The 22,181-nt window shown below is 44.8% G+C and overlaps 1 protein-coding gene across 4 annotated transcripts in view; it reads right to left on the minus strand.

The window, feature by feature from the left end:
* RASGEF1A (RasGEF domain family member 1A) overlaps positions 1–22,181 on the minus strand; it is a 79,713-nt gene that overhangs the window by 25,431 nt on the left and 32,101 nt on the right. For 2 of the 4 annotated variants that reach the window (XM_066243699.1, XM_066243697.1), the window contains exon 1: positions 2,817–2,946. The exons of the other annotated variants lie outside the window; for them this stretch is intronic. The gene's annotated coding sequence lies outside the window, so the exon portion shown is untranslated. Of the gene's footprint in view, positions 1–2,816; positions 2,947–22,181 lie in introns of those variants that run through there. 4 annotated transcript variants of the gene reach the window in all.

Genomic DNA, 22,181 nt, shown 5'->3' on the forward strand with positions numbered 1-22,181 from the left:
AGGCTACCTAGGAGTAAATTTAACTGAGGAGGTTAAAGACTTGTATCAGAAAATTTCAAAACATTGATAAAAGAAATCAAGTAAGATAAATACAAGTGGAAGCATATATTGTGCTCATGGTTAGGAAGAATAAACATCATCAAAATATTTATATTACCCAAAGCAATTTATAAATTTAATGCAATACCAATTAAAATACCAATGACATACTTCAAAGATATAGAATACATATTCCAAAAATTTATATGGAACCAAAATGAACATGAATAGCCTCAGCAATCCTGAAAAAGAAGAATAAAGTGGGAGGTATCACACTTCCTGATATCAAGTTATATTATAAGACCATTGTACTCAAAACAGCTTGGTACTGTCAAAAAAAACAAGGATATAGATCAATGGAACAGAACAAAGAACCCAGAAATAAACCCACAGTTCTATGGACAACTGATATTTGACAAAGGAGGTAAGAGCATACAATGGAGTAAAGACAGCCTCTTTAACAAATGGTGTTGGGAAAATTAGACAGCTACCAGCAAAAAATGAAACTAGACAACCAACTTACACCAGTCACAAAAATAAACTCAAAATGGATAAAAGACTTAAATGTAAGTCATGAAAACATAATCATCCTAGAGGAAAACATAGGCAATAAGATCTCCGACATCTCTCGCAGCAATATATTTGCTGATTTATCTCCACGGGCAAGTCAATAAAGGACAAGATGAACAAATGGGACTATATCAAACTAAAAAGCTTTTGCACAGCTAAAGACAATATGAACAGAATAAGACAAACCACACAATGGGGGAACATATTTGACAATATGTTCTAATAAGGGTTTAATAACCAAAATTTATAAAGAACTTGTAAACTCAGGAAGACAAACAATCCAATAAAAAAAATGGGCAAAAGAAATGAACAGACACTTCTCCAAAGAGGACATACAGGTGGCCAATAGACAGATGAAAAATTGCTCAACATCACTAATCATTAGAGAAATGCAAATTAAAACCAAAAAGAGATATCACCTCACACCAGCCAAAATGGCGCTCATCAACAAAACAACACAGAATCAGTGCTGGCAAGGATGTGGAGAAAAGGGAATCCTCCTGCACTGCTGGTGGGAATGCAGACTGGTGCAGCCTCTGTGGAAAACAGTATGGAGATTCCTCAAAGAATTAAAAATCGAACTGCCTTTTGACCCAGCTGTTCCACTTTTAGGAATATATCCCAAGAACACCATATCACTGATTCCAAAAAAAAATGCACCCCCAGGTTTATGTTCACAATAGCCAAGATCTGGAAATATCTCCAGTGTCCATCAGTAGACGAGTGGATTAAAAAGCTTGGTATATATATATACAGTGGAATACTATGGGGCCATGAAAAAGAAGGAAATCTTATCTTTTGCAACAATACGGATGGACCTGGAAAATATTATGTTAAGTGAAATAAGCCAGGCAAGAAAGAAAAATATCATATGACCTCACTCATTTGAGGAATCCAAGGAACAATGTGAACTGAGGAACATAATTAAACCTGAAGGGGAAGGGAGCTCTTGGGAGGGGGGCAAGGAAGATTTTGAGGGGAATATGGGGGAGGGGGAATGCATTCGGGGCAACACTAGAATCTATGTAAACACAGTAAATTAAAATCAATAAAAAATATCTCATGCAATGGAAATGAAAAAAAAGCTGGGGTAGCAATACTTATATCAGACAAAATGGACTTTAAAACAAAGGTTATAGTAAGAAATAAAGAAGGTCACTACATAATGACAAAGGGAGCAATCCAACAGGAAGATATAACCATTATAAATATCTACACACCTAATATAGGAGCACCTAAATATATAAAGCAGACATTGATGGATATAAAGGGCGAGATCAACAGCAATACTATGATAGTAGGGGATTTCAATACCCCACTAACCTCACTAGATAGATCCTCAAGAAAGAAAATTAACAAATTAAAAATTAACAAATTAAAAAAAAAAAAAGAATACCAAAACTACCCAAGAGAGGCAGTTCAGAAAGAAAATGAAAAATTTCCAGAAAGCAATCTCAATCATATGGAAATCTTAAAGTTAAACGATAGGTAATTTGGCCCTAGCCAGTTGTCTTAGCAGTACAGCATTGGCCCAGCATGTGGATGTCCCAGTTTGATTCCCTGGCAAGGCACACAGGAGAGGCACCCATCTGCTTCTTCATCCCTCCTTCCTTCTCTCACTTCTCTTTCTCTCTTTTTCTTCCCCTCCTGCAGCCATAGCTCAATTGGAGCGAGTTGGCCTGGGCACTGTAGATGGCTCAATGGCCTCCACCTCAGGTGCTAAGAAGAGCTCAGTTGCTGAGTAATGGAGCAATACCCCAGATGAGCAGAGCATCACCCCCTAGTGGGCTTGCTGGGTGGATCCCGGTTGGGGTACATGCAAGAGTCTGTCTCTGCCTCCCCTGCTCTCATTGAACAAAAGAAGAGAGAATTCAAAATTGAAGTTCTGAAAATACTCAACAAGATACAAGAAAACAACTGATAGGCAATTTAATTAGCTCAGAAAACAACAAATACCTCACTAAGGAGGTTGAAACTTTAAAAACAAAGATGAAAAACTCAATATATGAATTGAAGAATGAGCTAGCAAGTTTTGCTTATAGAACAGGACAGACAGAGAAGAGAATTAGCAACATCAAAGACAGGAAACTAGAGTTGCTACAGAGAGAAAAAAAGAGACCCAAGAATTTTAAAAAATGACAGAGCTCTACAAGAACTGTCTGGCTCCATCAAAAAGAGCAATATAAGAATAATGGGTATTGCCTCACCTGTGGTGGCACAGTGGATGGAGTGTTAAGTTGGAATGCTGAAGTTGCCAGTTCAAGACCCTGGATTTGCCTAGTCAAGGCACATATGGGAGTTGATGCTTCATGATCCTCTCCCCTTCTCTCTCTCTCTCTCCTCTGTAAAATGAATACATAAAATTTTTTAAAAAGAATAATGGATATTTCAGAAGAAGAAGAGAGGGAGAAGGGAATAGAGAGCTTATTCAAAGAATTGATTAGAATTTCCCAAGTCTATGGAAAGAGTTAGATCCTAAAATCAAAAAAAAGCAAACAGAATGCCTAGTTACCTCAACCCAAACAGGCACATTATAATAAAAATATCAAAAATATATGACAAAGAATCCTCAAGGCAGCTAGGAAAAAGAACATAAAATATAAAGGAATGCCATCAGGTTATCATCAAGTCAGAAGAGAGTGGACCCAAACATTCAAAGTACTGAAAGAAAGGAATTACCAGCCAAGAATACTATATCCATTAAAGTTGTCCTTCAAATATTAAGGAGAAATGAAAACTTTTCCAGACGTACAGAAGCTGAGGAAATTTATTACCAGAAAAACCTCATTGCAGAAAATACTCAAGGGGGTTATCCTATTGGATACAAAGAACAAAACAACACAAAACTACAAGTAAAAGCTCCAACAAGATTACAATAAAAGCAAGAATATCTGTGACAACAAAAACATAAAAGGGGAGAGGATAAAGGTTTGAAGTAGCAAGGAAGGATGAAGTTCAGAAGCACTCACAAGACAAAAGACTCTTGTATATGTGAAATTATTTTTCTCAATAACCTAATGGTAACCACCCATGAAAAATCCAATAAAACATATAACTTAAAAAGAGAAAATAGAGGGAAAGAATATGGAATACCACCAAACAAAAACAAATGACAGAAACACGGAAGAGAAGAACTGAAGGAGACACAGAGCTACTACAAAACAAAACATAAAATGGTTATAGAAAACCCTCATATGCCAATAATTACCCTAAATGTAAATGGACTGAACTCACCAATAGGCACAGAGTAGCAGAATGGATCAAAAAGCAAAACCCAGCTTGACTAGGCAGTGGCGCAGTGGATAGAGCATCAGACTGGAACACGGAAGACCCAGGTTCGAAACACAGAGGTCGCTGACTTGAATGCAGGCTCTTCTGGTTTGAGCAAGGCTCACTAGCTTGAGCCCAAGGTCGCTGGCTTGAGCAAGGGGTCACTCGGTCTGCCATAGCCCCCCCAGTCAAGGCACATATGAGAAAGCATCAATGAACAACTAACATGCCACGAAGAAAGAATTGATGCTTCTCATCTCTCTCCCTTTCTATCTGTCCCTATCTGTCCCTTTCTCTGCCTCTGTCACACATACACACAAAAAGCAAAATTCAACCATATGCTACCTTCTGGAAACACATCTAAACTGCAAGGAAAAAAGTATATTCATAGTGAAAGGTTGGAAAATGACTCTCCAAGCAAATAATACCCAAAGACAAGAAGGTGTAGCCATATTTATATTAGACAATACTGATTCAAGACAACAAAAGTAACAAGAGACGAAGATGGACATTTCACAATGATAAAGGGGACATTATATCAAGAAGACATAACACTTCTTAATATATATGCACTGAGCCTGACCAGGCAGTGGCACAGTGGATAAAACGACTGGGATGCAGAGGACCCAGCTTCGAAACCCTAAGGTTGCCAGATTGAGCAGGGCTCATCCTGCTTGAGCACAGGCTCACCAGCTTGAGCGCAGGGTTGCTGTCTTGAGCGTAGGATCATAGACATGACCCTATGGTCACTGGCTTGAGCCCAAGGTTGCTGGCTTGAGCAAGGGGTCACTCGCTCTGCACATATGAGAAAGCAATCAGTGAACAAATACGGAGCTGCAATAAAGAATTTATGCTTCTCATCTTTCTTCCTTCCTGCCTATCTGTCCTTATCTGTCCCCCTCTCTCTCTGTCTTTGTAAAAATACACACACACACACACACACACACACACAAATTAGGGAACACCAAAATATATATAGCTCTTCTAGCAGATCTTAAAATAGAGACAAAAATGCAATCATAGTTGGAGATCTCAACACACCATTGATAGCTTTAGATAGATCATCCAAACAGAAAATCAATTTTAAAAATCAGCCTTAAATGACACACTAGACCAGTGGTTCTCAACCTGTGGGTCACGACCCTGGCAGGGGTCAAACGACCAAAACACAGGGGTCGCCTAAAGCCATCAGAAAATACATATTTCTGATGGCTTTAGCCGCTGAGAAGTCACGCTACCGTCTGCAGCAGCACTATTCAGCTTGAACGCACATGCTGTTACGGACTTGCCTTGCGTTCCAAACTGAATGCCTGCGGTCATGCGCAGATGTGATTGCATCATCCGTCTGGGGCCTAAGGGGTGGGGGGAACGCTCCACAGTCCATAGCAGCGCATTACGTGTGTCCGGCGCTTGCTGACATCATCTGTGGGCGGGTGCAGCAAGCGCCGGAGGACAGAAGCCTAGGAGGCGGAGAGGCAAGAGGCGAGAGCCAAGAGAGCCTGTGAGACAGCCTGCTGGTGTAAAAAAGGTTAATAATGTAAACACACACCATACACACAATACTGTGTAAGTGTAAGGTGCTTTGTGTGTAACCATTACACACTACACAAAGCAGCTTACACTTACACAAAGCACCATACATTTACACAGTGTGAACTACTTCGGTCTTATACTATAAGAGACCACTATAAGATGTAGTTCACACTGTTCCCCCAATGTATAATTATCTCCCACATCTCCCACTATTTTCCCATATTCTGAATGAGGAAACTGCTGACATCAGCGGTTTCCGGCATTGAATCCGCCTCCTATTGATTTCATTGGGAGTGCGGCGGATTTTGTGGAAGAGAGCTCCCGAGAATCTCGGGTTACCACACAATCCGCCACAGCCTCCTTTTGATTTCAATAAGAGGTGGAGAAATGATAGTTTCCAACACATTTCTTCTTCTCCTATTCAAGTCAATGGGAGGCCGCAGCAGATTCCGCTCAAATATAGAGCATGTTGCTTAATTTTTTCCACGCTAGAACTTTTCCTAGAGCGGAAAAATTCCAAAGGTGGAATCCACCACCCCCAATAGACTGGAAGGCCTCACACTGAGGAATCTGCTGTGCGGATTCTGCAGTGTAAAAGATCTGCCTCCTATAGAAGAAATGTGTTGGAACTGCATTTCTGCCATACAGGGGATCTCTCTTCTGCGGAATCCACGGGTCTCCCATTGAAGTAAATGAGATGTGGATTCCACCGCAGAAACCGCTGCTTTATAGTGTGAAAGAGCCCTGAAAGATACCGTGCTGTGCAGAGACTGCAGTGTATCCTATGATGTAGTTCACACTGTTCTATATAGAAAACTTGCCACTAATCTGGAAAAAAAACAGATCCATTAGTTAAGCAGCTATTTACAGAATGGTAGCCCCAATACACTAGGTAAGGAGGTCCATTAGTAATAAATATTTCTCAATATATAATTAAATATTGTTTTTGTGATTAATCACTATGTTTAAATTATGTTTGATTTGTAGCAATGAGAATACATAATGCATATCAGGTATTTACATTCCGAATCATAACTGTAGCAAAATTACAGTTATGAAGTAGTCACCAAAATTATTTTTTGGTTTGGGGTCACCACAACATGAGGAACTGTATTGCAGGGTCACGGCATTAGAAAGGTTGAGAACCACTGCACTAGACCAAATGGACATATTAGACATTTATAGAACAATTCATCCCAGAACATCAGATTATACATTCTTTTCCAGTATGCATGAAACATTCTCAAGAATATACAATGGAATACTACTCAGCCATAAGAAATGATGCCCTGTTGCCATTTACGACAACATAGGTGAAACTTGAGAACACTACACTAAGTGAAATAAGTAAATCAGAAAAAGATAAGAACTATATGATTTCACACATAGGTGGGATATAAAACTGGGACTTATGGACACAGATAAAAGTGAAATGGTTACCTGGGGAAGGGGATAAGGGGAAGAGAATAAAAAAGGACAAATACATGGTGAACGAAAATGATTAGACTTTGGGTGATGGGCACACAACACAATCAATAATTCAAATGATAGAGATGTTCACCTGAAACCTATGTACTCCTATTGATCAATGTCACCCCATTATACTTAATTCCAAAATGAAAAATATCTATGTATCTTCCTAGCCAAGTCTCAAGAGGTACCTGGGTGCCAGATGAGAAGGCCACATCTATGGCTTGTGACCTAGGGCCTCACAGCCACCAGCAGGCCACATAACTCCTGCCCTAGGCTACAGGTTCTCACCTGTGGATCCATCCAGTTCACATGCACAGCTCAGAAGTCAGGGTGGGGCCAGGCAACAACTGGAGCAAGCATGGGTCAATGGAACACTAGACCCAGAAGAAGTCTGCTTCCCCACCCCTACTGGACAAAAGCTTCTCCCCACAGACAGCCTTGAGTCCTGTCAAAAGACCTCGCCTGTGTCTGTGCACGTGTCTCTTCCCTCCTGCTCCCCTGGACCACACTTCCCAACAAAGTGCTCACACATGAGATTTGCCAAAGGTTCTGGTCTCTGGAAAAGCCAGCCCAAGGAAGAGCAGCTGGCGTCCTATTTCCATATCCCCTCCCACATCTAGAATAGACATGCTGACAGCACATAGGTTAGGAAGGACACTAGTTTTGCAGCTTCCAGGCATGGGTGTGGGGTGTGGTGGTGTGGGAGGAGATTGCATGGCACACAGCTTCTGGCCCAGAACGTGTTCACACGGCCACCTATGCAAGGGCACGTCGGTACAGGTGTAAATGCCATTCTTCAGATGCTGCTCAGCCTGGCACCAATGCTGCCCTCAAGGGCACATTCTGGGGGAGAGGAGGCAGGCCTAGATGACCATTCACCCCCCACTGCCCAGGGTGTCTGCACAAAGCACATTTCTCAGCCCAGAGGGACTAAAGGAGAAACACTGGAAGGTGGCACTGGTGATAACTGGCCAGCCTCAGACACAGCCAACTCTGCCCCAGCTGGCAGTGGGGATGACAAACTGGGAAGGGGACTGTCTCGACAGGAGCAGTGTCAGGCCTCCATCCCACTGTGAAGAAGAACTGTCTGGGGCAGGTTCCCAGGGCACCGTCAGAATGTGAGGACCCCTTCCAGACCCTAGAGTCTGCAGTTCTGAACATTTCTGAGAAACAGAAGTAGAGACAAGCTTCCTCTTGTCTAACCTTTAAATGTCTATTTTCAGGAGTTGGAGCCCCAGTGTGTGCTGGGCTTTATTTACCCTTCTCATCTAACCTGGATCAATGCAGAGGTGCCCATTTCTCAGATAAAGGCTGGCATGACTTGGCTCGGGAGGCAGCGACGACAGGTCTGCCCAGCCTGCCTGCCTCACAATCCAGTTTCTTCTCAGGACTGTCACTTCCTCATCCCTATGCTAGCCTGGCATGACCCTCTGAGGAGCTGGGAAAGCAGGAAGCCCTTACCCTGTACATACAGAAAAATGTTCATTCCTGGGCATTCTGCACATGATTCCAGGGACAGGGCTCCCAGAAGATAGTCCTGTATGCCAAGTTGAGAATCTAAGCTTCCAGCCCTGGCTGGTTGGCTCAGTGAATAGTGTTGGCTCGGCATATGGATGTCCCGGATTCAATTCCTGGTCAGGGCACACAGGAGAAGCGCCCATCTGCTTCTCCACCCCTCCCACTTCCCTTTCTCTCCCTTTTCCTCTCCTGCAGCCAGTGGCTCAATTTGAGCATCAGCCTGGGACACTGAGGATAGCTTGGTTGGTCTGATCAATGTCAGCCTCAGGCGCTGAGGATATCTCAGTTGATTCGAGCATTAGCCCCAGATGGGGGTTGCCAGGTGGATCCTGGTTGGGGCGCATGCGGGAGTCAGTCTCTCTATCTCCCTTCCTCAAAAAAAGAAAAAGAAAAAAAACAAACAAACAAAAAAGAATCCTAGATTCCTGGAAAATGGACAAAAATGGCCCATGCCACAAGAGCCCCCAGGAATCTTCCCAGACATGGAGCTGGGAGCCAGCAGCCCCTGCCCCTGCCAGGCTTTGCAGAGGGTGCCTCCTTCAGCGTTGGCACACACACGGGCTTCTATTTTTTAACCTACTCAACAAAAATGGATATTATTTTTAGCTCAGCAGGCTTCGGACCTCACAATTAGCAACTGAGAATTACACATATCGCCAGCCTCCCTGCTGCTGGCTGAGCAAGAGAACCAGAGAAAGCACACCAGTAGGGAGCAGGGCACCAGCCGTGGGCCCCCACCCTGCCGGGCCACTTAAATCAGGAGGGCAGGGCTTGGCAGAGATCTCAGAATGGGTGCTTTAGTGGCGCTATCTCAAGCTTCATCCTGATTCCAAAAAACATCCAGCCTCCGTGGGAGCAGGGCAGAAGCCCCATTGGCAATTAGAAGACACAACCAGGGAGGGACAATGCTGGCTCACTGAACCATGCCAGTGGCATGTGAGCCCAGCTCTGGCAGCCGAGGTGGGGCCTCCTGTCCCATCCGCAAAATGCACTCTGTTGCCCTTCTAAAGGCTGGTGGCCTGGTTCTCTGACATCACGTGCACTTGGGGTGTGGCAGAGGGTGGGGTGCTCCACCGAGCCTGTACTCCTTGCTTATCTGTCCACTTATTCATTCATTCAATCATAATGTCAATAAGGACCTGCTTAGACACTGGAGACACAGTGATGAAGAAAGCAGGGCCCACTGTTCTGCTAAGCCCCCACAGGAGCAGGCTGTGGCCGGCACTCATGATGACCACACAGAGAAGGCCCTGATATAAGGGATTAGATGAGGTCAGTGTTTGAAATGGGAAAATGACACTGGCCTTCCCCAGGTGGCGAGATCTAAGCAGGTTTGAAGGAAACTTCTGGAAAAGAGCAGTGTGAGCACAGAGCAGGGCTGGTACCAAAGCATTCAGGCCCAAGTGAGACCTGCAAGCCTTCCCTCTCACTTGCTCTCTAGAAACAGTCTTCCCTGAAGCACCGCCTACTTGCTCACTCACTTCAAAATAGATAGCTCCTAATTGTTTGGGTCAGTCCTGCTAAACGTAGATCTGTGCCAGGCTGCCCCTTACCCTGCCCCAGTCCCTGGAGTCAAGTCACACGGTGTCCCCTTGCAGGGCTCTGGGCAGGGGTAAAGGAGGGGTCCCTCCTGCCCTCCTCCAGCACAGTCCCACTCAGGCCTGCATGGGAGCTTCAGGTGGGCACCTTAGGCCAGGACCTGGGCAGGTGACCCCCTTGGGGGGATAGTCTGGGAAGAGGGATTAACAAAGGGAGCCCTCGCTTTACACAGCAGGAAACTCTCAGTAGGAAGTCACAAGTCAGATCAAATTTGTAAATAAAATGCTTGTTTAAATGCATGGCCCCTACCTTCACCCCATGTTCAGGATTCTTTGAGCAAATGTAAAACCTTTGAGTAAATTTTAGGGGGCCCTCTACATTAGGAAGGATTTGAGTCTACCCTTTGGGTCCTCTCTAGTCACCCCACCTGAAGGGGGAGACTGGGAGTTCTACGCCTGCCAGGCTGAAGCCATCAGGATGCTGAAGGTGACCTTGACTCTCTGGAGCCTGTGACTCTAAATTATAACTAAGAACCTGCCTGGCTGGGGAGGTAGAGAGTAGTTCTGCTGATGATCCTGGGGCCCTGGTCACATACTTGCTCAGATACTCCTTGTGGACGGGGAGAGGTGAGCATTCTGGCAGGCCTCCTGGTTCACACAGAGGCTCAGAGACACCTGGGGACAGACCGCAGTGCATTCTGCCTGTATTTTCTCCGCCCATGTCTTGGACCTCCTTCCACCAGCTGCACAGGAGAGTTAAGTTCACCCCCTAGCAGGACAGGTGAGGTGGCAGAGACTGCTGCAGCCCCTTATTTCACCCATGGTCTCACATAATCTTCTGTCCTCCAGTCCTGGTGTCCCCCTACTGGTTTCACAGACAAAAAAATGCAGCAAAAGCTGGCAGTAGGTGTGACAGGGAGAACTCAAAGAGTTAAAATTTTAGTCTGAGTAATGGTGACTATGGTTATGGTCAGTGGGCTTACTGATTAATGCAGGTAGAGACTTTGTTCCAGAAGCTGGGATGTCTGAGTGGGTTTGTATGACTTACTGATCTCTGCCAGGGATCCACCTTTGTGGCCCAGGGCACTGCAAGTAGTCCACAGTTGTGGCCCAGGGGTCTGCAAGCAAAGTCTTCAGCTATGATCCAATTAACTTTGACTACAATCTAATTAACTCTAGCTTAAAATTCCAAAACACTTACCCTTTTCCTCCTCTTATAAAAAGGTTGACTTGGTACATCATGATCAAGTGGAATTTATTCTGGGGAGGCAAGGCTGATACAATATTCACAAATCAATCAATGTGATTAATCACATAAAGAAAAGGAAGGAGAAAAACCACATGATAATTTCAACAGATGCAAAAAAAAAGCATTTGATAAAATCCAGCACCCATTTATGATCAAAACTCTCAGCAAAGTGGGAATACAGGGAACATACCTCAACATAATAAAGGCCATCTATGACAGACCCACAGCCAACATCATACTCAATGGGTAAAAATTAAAAACAATCCCTTAATATCAGGAAGAAGGCAGGGGTGCCCCCTTTCACCACTCTTACTCAACATAGTTCTAGAAGTCCTAGCCACAGCAATCAGACAAGAAGAAATAAAAGACATCCAAATTGGAAAAAAAGAAGTAAAACTATCATTATTTGCTGATGACATGATACTGTATATAGAAAACACTAAAATCTGAGTCAAGAAAACTATTAGACTTGATAAATGACTTTGACAAGGTGGCAGAATATGAAATTAATATTTATTAGATATCAGTGGCATTTTCATACATCAACAATAAACTGTCTGAAAGAAAAATTAAGGAAACAATCCTCTCTTCACTATTGCAACAACAACAAAAAAATAAAGTACCTAGGAGTAAATTTAACCAAAAAGTAAAAGACTTGTACTTGGAAAATGATAAGACATTGAAAAAAGAAATCAAGAAAGATATAAACAAGTGGAAGCATATACCATGTTCATGGATAGAAAGAATAAACATCTTTAAAATGTCTATATTACCCAAAGCAATCTATAAGTTCAATGCAATTACTATTAAAATAGCAATGGCATACTTCAAAGACTTAGAAGATTCCAAAAATTTATATAGAACCAAAAAAGAGCACGAATAACCTCAGCAGTCTTGAAAATGAAGAATAAAGTGGGAGGTATCACACTTCCTGATGTCAAGTTATTTTACAAGGCCACTGTAATCAAAATAGCTTGGTACTGGCATAAGAACAGGCAGACACATCAATGGAACAGAATAGAAAACTCATAAATAAACCCACACCTTTATGGACAATTGATATTGGATAAAGGAGGTAAGAGCATACAATGGAGTAAAAACAGTCTCTAATAAATGGTGTTGGGAAAATTAGGTACATGCGGAAAAATGAAACTAGATGACCAACTTACACCATTCACAAAAATAAACTCAAAATGGATAAAAGACTTAAATGTTAGTCACAAAACCATAAACATCTTGGAAAAAAACATAGGCAGTAAACTCTCTGATATCTTTCATAGCAATATTTTTGCTCATTTATCTCCACTGGCAAGTGAAATAAAGGACAAAATAAACTAAAAAGCTTTTGCACAGCAAAAGACAATATGAACAAAATAAAAAGACAAACCACACAATGGGAGAACATATTTGACAATACATCTGATAAGGGGTTAATAACCAAAATTTATAAAGAACTTGTAAAACTCAATACCAGGAAGGTAAACAATCCAATTTAAAAAATGGGCAAAGTAACTGAATAGACACTTCTCCAAAGAGGTCATACAGATAGCTAATAGGCATATGAAAAAATGATCAACATCACTGATCATCAGAGAAATGCAAATTAAAACCACAATGAGATATCACCTCACACCTGTCAGAATGGTGCTCATTAACAAATCAACACACAATAAGTGCTGGTGAGGATGTGAAGAAAAAGGAATCCTCCTGCACTGCTGGTGGGAATGCAGACTGGTGCAGCCACTGTGGAGAACTGTATGGTGTTTTCTCAAAAAATTAAAAATGAAACTGCCTTTTGACCCAGCTATCCCACTTTTAGGAATATATCCGAAGAATACCAAATCACTGATTCAAAAGAAGATATGCACCCCTATGTTTATTGCAGTATTGTTTACAATAGCAAAGATCTGGAAACAGCCCGGGTGTCCAACAATGGACGAGTGGATTAAAAAGTCATGGTACATATACACAATGGAATACTATGCAGCCTTGAAAAAGAAGGAAATCTTACCTTTTATGATGCCATGGATGGACCTGCAGATTATTATGCTAAGTGAAATAAGCCAGGCAGAGAAATATAAGTATCATATCATCTCACTTATATGTGTAATCTAATGAACAAAGTAATCTGAGGAATGGAATAGAGGCAGAAGTGAGGTCACAGTGAGCAGAGGGACAGCTGTCAGAGGGAAGGAGGATGAGGGGATAGAATCAGAGAAGGTGAAGGGATTAGTGAAACTATATATACATAACACAGAGATACAGAAAACAGGACAGCACACTGTCACAGGGGGTGACAGTGAGGGTGTTATTATAGTCAGTGGGACACTTAAATCTATGTTAACACAATAAATTAAAATTAATAAAAATTTTAAAAAGGAATGCAATATCCTGGAATTTATACTCTCATGCCCCCTCCTCTCATCCCCATTTTAAGCCGAGCACGCCTTCTCCTACAATATTAAGCAAGCCAGTTCCTTACTAATTATCTGTTGGAATGGAAATTATCCTAAACCTGTAAAGCAAAAGAAATTTAATGTTGAGGTCCGAATCATTTTGTGACAGTCACTTGTAACCTTTTACTTCAATTTCTTATATGCATTAAAATTTATTTATCATTGTAATATCCAACTGATATTAATAAAACACTTTATTTAAAAAAGAAAAGGTTGACTTGGGACAGGATGGGGAGATGGCTTTGGGAACATAACCCTATCTTCTCACATTGCCAGCCATCTGAATAAGCACCCTGTCTCTACTAATTAGGCTCCATGCTGACAGGCAGCTTGAACAACAGTATTTCCAGCCTGACCAGGCAGTGGCACAGTGGATAGAGCAGGCGTGGCCAACAGTTTTTGCCCCCGGGCCAGATTAGAAAGAAAACTTTTTTCACGGGCCAGATAAAATATTAAAATTTAAAAATGTTAAATACAAAAATGATTAGTTTAAGTAAACAAAATTGTATTATGTAATTTATATGTGAATAAATGTGAGTGAAAAAATCTTAATATACAATATTATTTTAAAAATATATTTTAATAAAAATATAATTACATACCGTATAAATATCCAAACTGTATCGCAATCAATCAAAACAATATATAATTAATAGAATGAGCTTGAAGGGGTTATGTTGCAAATAAAACAATTATTTCGCTTTACAAACAGCCTGGACACATTTTCAGTTATCAACAGCAGCTATTGTCTATGCTACAATGCCACTTGATTCAGCTCCCTTAACCACAAAAATAACAAATTTTTTTTACCTTGGGTGCGCGCTGGCAAACTCTGCCTAAAAGAATGTGGGCTTCACATCACCACCTCTAAACGTCAAACAGTTTACATTGAGTACAGACAAGTACAAAAGTTGTAAATCTTTATAATGAAATTTTTTTTAAAAATAAAGAAGTATCGCGAATCCATTCGACCAATTATTGGAAGTTAACTCTAGATTAGTCACACACGTAATTCTTTTCCGCATATCACTATCTTCTTAAATATCTCGATTTCCAATAATCAAAGATGCTTCTGCTTCTGAGTAGCTGGGATTTTAAAGTAGCAGAGAATATTAAAAATTTAATCGTGGGCCACATAAACTTATTACACGGGCCAATTCTGGCCCGCTGGCCATATGTTGGCCATGCCTGGGAGAGAGTGTCAGACTGGGACGCAGAGTACCGGAGTTTGAAACCCTGAGGTCGCCAGCTTGAGTGCAGACTCATCCAGTTTAAGTGTGGGCTCACCAGCTGAGCACAGGGTCACTGGCTTGAGTGTGGTATCATACACATGATGCCATGGTTGCCGGTTTGAGCTCAAAGGTCACTGGCTTGAAACCCAAGGTTGCTGGTTTGAGCCCAAGGTCACTAGCTTAAGCAAGGGGTCACTTGCTCTGTTGGAGACCCCTGCCTCCCAGTCAAGGAACATATGAGAAAGTGATCAATGAACAACTAAGGTGCTGCAACAAAGAATTGATGTTTCTCATCTCTCTCCCTTCCTGCCTGCCTGTCCCTATCTGTCCCTCTCTGTCTCTCTTTCTGTCTGTCTCTGTCACACACACACACACACACACACACACACACAAACAACAATAACAACAACAACAAAAAACCAAAAATACACCAATATGTCTATGGGTCACTTCACCATGGCCTCTTAGGGTCCCACTTGCATTTCAGGATACTGGGAGAGAAGGAGAGACGGGGGAGCTCTCTTATTTTCAGGAGAGCCTAGGGTCGCTAAGGGCAGAAGGCACTGGACCCTCTGGCTGGAGGAGCACAGGGTTGCTCACCTCAAGCACAAACCCTCCCTTCTCAGGTCCTCCTTCCTCTCCCCACTTCTTTAATTCCCCTGCTCTTGAAAGCTCAGTGTCTCTCTCTCCCTCACTCCATAACCCCACCCCTTCCCATTCTGGGACCCAAAGTTTCTTGGAGCTATTAGAGTTAGTGTAGGTAGCTGTATATTACTAAAGAAAGGGAGCAAAGGGACTTGGACACTAAAAGCCTGCCTCATGCCTGACCAGGCGGTGGCGCAGTGGATAGAGCATCAGACTGAGATGCTGAGGACCCAGGTTCGAGACCCCGAGGTTGCCAGCTTGAGCGTGGGCTCATCTGGTTTGAGCAAAAGCTCACCAGCTTAGACCCAAGGTCGCTGGCTCGAGCAAGGGGTTACTTGGTCTGCTGAAGGTCCGTGGTCAAGGCACATATGAGAAAGCAGTCAATGAACAACTAAGGTGTCGCAGCAAAGAACTGATGATTGATGCTTCTCATCTCTCTCCGTTCCTGTCTGTCTGTCCCTATCTATCCCTCCCTCTGACTCTGTAAAGCCTGCCTCATTAGGATGCTACAGCTTCACACACTCCCCAAGGGACCTCTGCATCCTTTTCCCTCAAGACTTAATCCCTGAAGCAGGCAGGAAGGATCATTACTGGTCATTACTGGGAGGAATAAAAACAGCAGGAGAAATTCCTCTGCTGGGCACGTGCGCAGTTGATGCCAAGATGGTGCTGGGGAGGTACGCACATGCACGGTGGAACCCAGATGCTGCTGCAGAGCTCTTGGACACTGCAATAGCAGTCAACATAGACGTGGGGAGGTGCTTCTATAAAACTTGGAGGAATGAGCAGTAGAAACAAAAATGGAAACCATAAAGGGGCCGAGCCCAACCTGGGAAATGGATCAGATTGGCTAAGGGACACAGAACCCCAGAAGATCTAGGAAATGTTTTGGTTAGGGGGATGACCCAATGCAAGCCCAGGAAAGACTGTGAAGTTGAGTGGTCAGTGTGAAAGAACACCTGGTCCTTCCCAAGCCCGGGGTAATATAATCAGCCTAACAAAGCTCTAGCGCTCATTCTCTTTCTCTCTCTCTTTGTTCACACGTTCTCTCTTGGTTCTCTCTCCATAGCAGCCATGCAGCCCTAGCAGCCACCTGGGCCCGTGGCAGACCCTGTGGACTCCAGACACGGCTCCCAGCACAAGCCTGGGTTGGCAATGCAGTGCTAGTCGAAGGGCAGCTAGGAAGAGAGACTTTGGCAACTGGACAGGAACAAAAGCCGACTGAACTAAGCTTTGATATGGAATGAACCAGTGGCATAGAATTTGTGGACCCTGATCTTTGTTCTAGACCTGATGAAGACAAGGTTGGACTTTTTCTACAGCAAGATGGACAGAGATGAGACATTAGGAACCTGCATACAGCCTTCCATTTAACTCTGTTAAATTTTACACCACCTCAACCTCCCACGTTTGTTCCCCAAAATGTTGTATTCGCAGCTCCACAAAAGAACACCATTTCCACCAATGACATCAGGACTGTGACCCCCACCTGGGGCCAGGTGTTGCTCGCCCAGTGACCTGCTAGTGCCAGGCCCTCTGATGTTACCTGCATAGAGCACAGGTGATTAACACCTACTTGAGAGTCTTCATGTTTAGCTCACCATCATTTCCAGAGAGTCTAATGGGTGCAAGAGGTTCTGGAAGCCTGGACCCTGCAAGTCAGACCTTGCATCCGCCCCCAGGGTGGTCCCAGGCCTGTCTGTCCTCTGCCTCACACGGGAACCCTCTCCCCTGAGCTCCGCTGCCCATCTGCTTCTGGCTCCTCCACCCGCAAGGATGGAAGGGCCCAACTTCTACAAACCCCAACAACCGAAGGGTACAGCACACAGCTCCCTGCTGGGTGCTGTCCTTCCCTTCCCCAAACCTCAGCTCTCAGTTCTTCCTAAACTTTGAGCTGAAATATGTCTCCCTTAAGCTCTAGAAAGCCCTGGTCCTGCCACCTGGGCCAGCATGCCACAGATACTCAGGGTCTGGCTGCAAGCATAAGCTGGGGGGGCCAGCAGGCTAGGAGGAAGGCCTGGGCACCCCCTAAGCAGGAAGCCAGCACCCTCCTCTGTACCTCCAGTGCCTATTTCATAGGTGGCAGTGAGCAGGGCATGAGGCCACTATGCTCAGGACGTGTTTAGGTCCTGCTGGTTTGGGTACCATCACAACTGCAGGACAGTGATGGGCACTTGTGCTCCAGGTTACCCACTACCTTCCTAGACACAGATTACAGGGGCTGCTGCTGCCCCTGTCCTTGATCCCGCCTCTGGGGCTCCTCTCACCTCCTCATGCCTCGTACTGTCACTGTGCCCCTCCCCAGACAGGGAGAGAAGGGAGAGAAGCTGCCCCTGCTCTCAAGCAGGCAGACCCATGGCCTGGTCACACTGCCGTGTGTGGCTGCCTGACCAGTGTCGGGTGGGGAGTGGCAGAAGTGACACCTCTGTGGACAAGCCTCTTTAGCCCTCACCCTCCTCCCTCTGCACTCTTTTGGACAATCCTTGGGGACATGGCTGACCCCAGCCCTGCAGCTCCCATCTCTGCATCCCTCCAGCCAGTGGGCACTGGGGGCCAGAGGGCGAGCAGTAACATTTTCATGTAAGCTTAGCTTCAAGAAGTCATATTGCCAGATGCCATGAGGATGGCCACATTCACCCTCATGTGCCCTTTGGGCTGCAAGCCCGACTCTAGCCAGGAGGCCACTGCCATGGGAACCAGAGCTACCCAGCACCTCCCCCCGCTCCTCCTTCAGGGAAAGGGACAGTGCTGACAAATAAAGCTTTGTTACAGATGCATGCTTCATGTTTTCCCTTCTGAATCCCTTCCTATTTCCAAATACTATTGCATTGATTAGAGCAACGGTTCTCAACCTGTGGCTCGTGACCCTGGTGCAACGAGAGGAATCTTGCATCTCCTCCTCATAGTCTTACATACAAATTCTGCTGAGTCTGGGGGGTTTTTTTCTCTTCTTTTTTTCCTCCTTTTCTCCCTTTTTGTCCAGTGAGCTTCTCCCATGGCTGCTCAGGGGACAAAATGCCATTGTCCATAAATAATCGTCTGATTATTGAGATTGGAGGGGCCTGAGGACGAGCAGGGAGAATTTCAAGAATCCCTGCCCTTTTCCGCAGGGTGGGCAGCTAGCATACGGGCTCCCTCAGGGCTGGGGGAGGACGCCCGGGGCCTCCGCTACCCCTTCACCGCTTGCCTCCTTCCTTCAAGCTAATTCCATCTGTTGTTACAGTGCTCTGTGGGTGGGTGGGCGACTCGAACTCCAGGAGGCTGAGCTGGATGAGGGCTTGAACTCAAGAGAGTGTACAAACTGCGAGGAAACTGGGGGGTCAGCCCTATCATTTTTGTGAGCCTCCTCAAGGTGCCTCCAAGGTGGAGGTGGGGAGCTGGGTGCAGATTCCCACTTCAGGTGAGAATGCCGCTCTTGGATGCCCTGGGTGTATGGGCACCCACTCAAGGCTGCTGCTGAGTGGAGTGTGGTGCCATCACAGGAGCTCCCACCCATTGGGGGGAGGGCCCTGGGCTCCAGGAGGGAGCATCTTGCCCAGGTCCCTGTCTGAGAAGCAGTGCAGCATGGCTATGAATGAGCAACACAATGAAGGGATGGTGCCAGAGCTGAGGGTCCCTGAGAAGCAGGGAGGCTGGGCCCCTCTGGATGAGCAGGTGGGATGGGGGACCTTCCCAGGAGCAAATAGCAGCTCAACCCCCACAAGGCTGCTGGGATACTGGGGTGTGGGAAAAAGGAACACACAGTTCTTTTATATTTAAGTGACATCTAATTATGTTAAACAATGATTTTCCTTTGTGTTTAAAAACAAACAAAATCTAATTTCCTTCACTTGGATTTTCATTCTCCTGGTAAATGTCCAAAGTGGGTCCCCTGGGTTCCCACTGTGCTTCATGAGCAGGGGCACCTGGGTGCCAAACAAGGGGTGCACTGGGGAAGGGGCAGCCAGCTCCCTGCTGGGCCCAGAGAGCCATGGCCTTGTCCAGAGGCCACATTTTCTCAGAATCAGGACCAGGACACATGTCTTGGCCCTCCAATAAAGACATCTCCCACCCTGTGTACAAGCAGCTTTCTGTCACATGCCTTGTGTTGCCTGGCCCTGGACACTTAGAGCCTGGTGGCCAGAACCCAACCAGTGCCCAGAAGTACCAGCATCACACCCATCCACCCTTGCCAGGGTAGCACACTCCCTTCACTCTGCTGCTCATGCTGCCTGGCATGGCAGCCACAGTCCCATTTCTCAGACAAAGGAACAAAGGCCAAAGGGCTTAAGCCATCAAATCTTGGTCTTAAATCTCTGAAACAGGGTAGCCAGGGTTTGAACCCTGGTGAATGTGTCCACTATGATGTGATCCAAGCCTGAGACCCTCTGTGCGGGCTCAGGAGAACGGCGAGTGGGGACTGGCCAGGGCTCCTGCGAGATGGATAAGGCCTTGCCCATAAGTACCACCAGCTTGGGATGCACAGATTGGGACCAGGGAACTCAGTGCTGCTGGGGGTCAGGCCAGGGTCAGAGGACCAGCCATGCAGGTGCCCCTGAGGGGCTCTGTGCTAGGCAGCCAGACTCGGGCCCTTCCTGAGACAGCCCAGCACTCTGACTGCCAGTGAGTGACATTCACGGATGACTTTCCACCTACTGGTCATCCCACACATCCCTATAGTGGCCTCCAAGGCATTCTTGTCCACTTTTCAGATAAGGTACAGCCCAAAAGGCTGACAGCCTGAGGCCACATTGGTCAGGTAGGGTGGAGCCAGGGAAGCAGCCCGGGTCTTGTGCCTGCAGGCTGGTTCTTTCTGCCAAGGGCTGAGAGTGAGAGGCAGATTCTGAGAACACACCTGCCGGCTACATCCAAGAAATGGGCCCAGTGCCCAAGCACAACGCAAGTGGCTCTTCTGCACAGGCCAGAGGACAGCCCAAAGGACAGCTAGAAATGTCTAAACTTTCTGACACATGGTAGATACCCCAGGAGACAAGTGGCGGAAAGGGACGCAAATACTGCAGTGTGATCTCTCCAAAGAGGGGTTAGAAACATGAAGAAACAAGTGCACGAAACATCACGCCCTGAATACAAAATGGCATGTTCTTCTATTAGAGTTCTCACACACCTGGTTCATGCGTCAGAGCACCAGAGAAGCCCCAATAGAGTTCCCAAACAGACAGAAATGCACAGGTGACAGGATGATACAGACACACAGGTGAGTATGAATAACCACAGAACAAACCAAAAATAATTTGCCCACTTGATAAAAACTTCCCTCAACTACATTTGTGTTAAAAAATGATCAAAACTCCAATTACAAACACATCAGAAAAATAACCCTTATGAGAAAACTCCTTATGAAATTGTATATGGCCAATGCTATACTCAGAAAAAATTAATAGACTTCAGCGTATATATATATTTTTAGCGAGAGAGGCAGAGAGAGAGACAGAAAGAGGGACAGACAGACAGAAAGGGAAAAAGATGAGAAGTATCAATTCTTCATAGTGGCACCTTAGTTGTTCATTGATTGCTTTCTCATATGTGCCTTGACAAAGAGGCTACAGCCAAGCCAGTGACAACCTTGAGCATCAAGCCAGCAGCCTTTGGGCTGAAGTTAGTGATCATGGGGTCATGTCAATGATCCCATGCAAGCAGTGACCCCACACTCAAGCTGGTGAGCCTGCACTCAGTCGGCAACCTCGGTCCTGAGTCCTCTGCGTCCCAGGCCAATGCTCTATCCACTGTGCTACTGCCTAGTCAGGCAACTTGAGTATATTTTACATAAGCAATAAAAAATGAAAACAAATGAATTAAACTCTTGATTCAAAAAGCTAAAAAAAGAGCTTCTTCTAAACAAAACAGTCATACAGCAAACTGGAAGAAAGAATTACTGAGATAAATTAGTGGATTTAATGAAAGAGCAAGAGTAGAACTTGCTGATTAAACTCAAGAACTAATTTTCTTTGAAAATGCAAATTAAAAAATAAACCTCTGAAATTCTAATCAAAAAAAAGATAGAAGAAAGGAAGGAGACTGGCAGAGAGGGAAGGAGGGAGGGAGGGAGGGAGAGGCTGGTGGAGGGAGGGGCAGGGAATGCAAAAATCCAGCCATTGGTAATGATAAAGGGAATGTAACCACTGATGTGAAGAGACTGTAAAAGAATACACTATGGGCTCTGGCCAGATTGCTCAGTGGTAGAGCATCTGCTCAGTGGAAGTCCCGGGTTCAATTTCTGGTCAGGGCACACAGAAGAAGCGACTGTCTGCTTCTCCACTTTTCTCTCTCTCTCTCTCTGTCTCTTTCTCCACCCCGCCTCCCACAGCCATGGCTTGATTGGTTCGAGCGTATCAGCAAGGTGCTGAGGATGGCTCCATGGAGCCTCCGCCTCCACCTCAGGTGCTAAAAATAGCTCAGTTGCGGCCCCAGATGGAGGTTGCGGGTGGATTCCAGTCTGTCTATCTCCCCTCCTTTCACTTAGAAGAAAAAGAAAAAGAAAAAAAAAGAATATATTATGTAAATCTGTGCTAAAAGATCTGAAAGCATGATGAACTGGGATATTATCTAGAAAATATAAACAACCAAAATAGACTGAAAATATTTAGAACCCAAAAATGACCAATAACCACGGTACAAATTAAGTGAGTTGACAGCCAACTAAACCTCAGGGAAAAATAAA

Source organism: Saccopteryx bilineata, chromosome 9, assembly GCF_036850765.1.
Source record: "Saccopteryx bilineata isolate mSacBil1 chromosome 9, mSacBil1_pri_phased_curated, whole genome shotgun sequence".
In the NCBI taxonomy this organism is placed as follows: Eukaryota; Metazoa; Chordata; class Mammalia; order Chiroptera; family Emballonuridae; genus Saccopteryx; species Saccopteryx bilineata.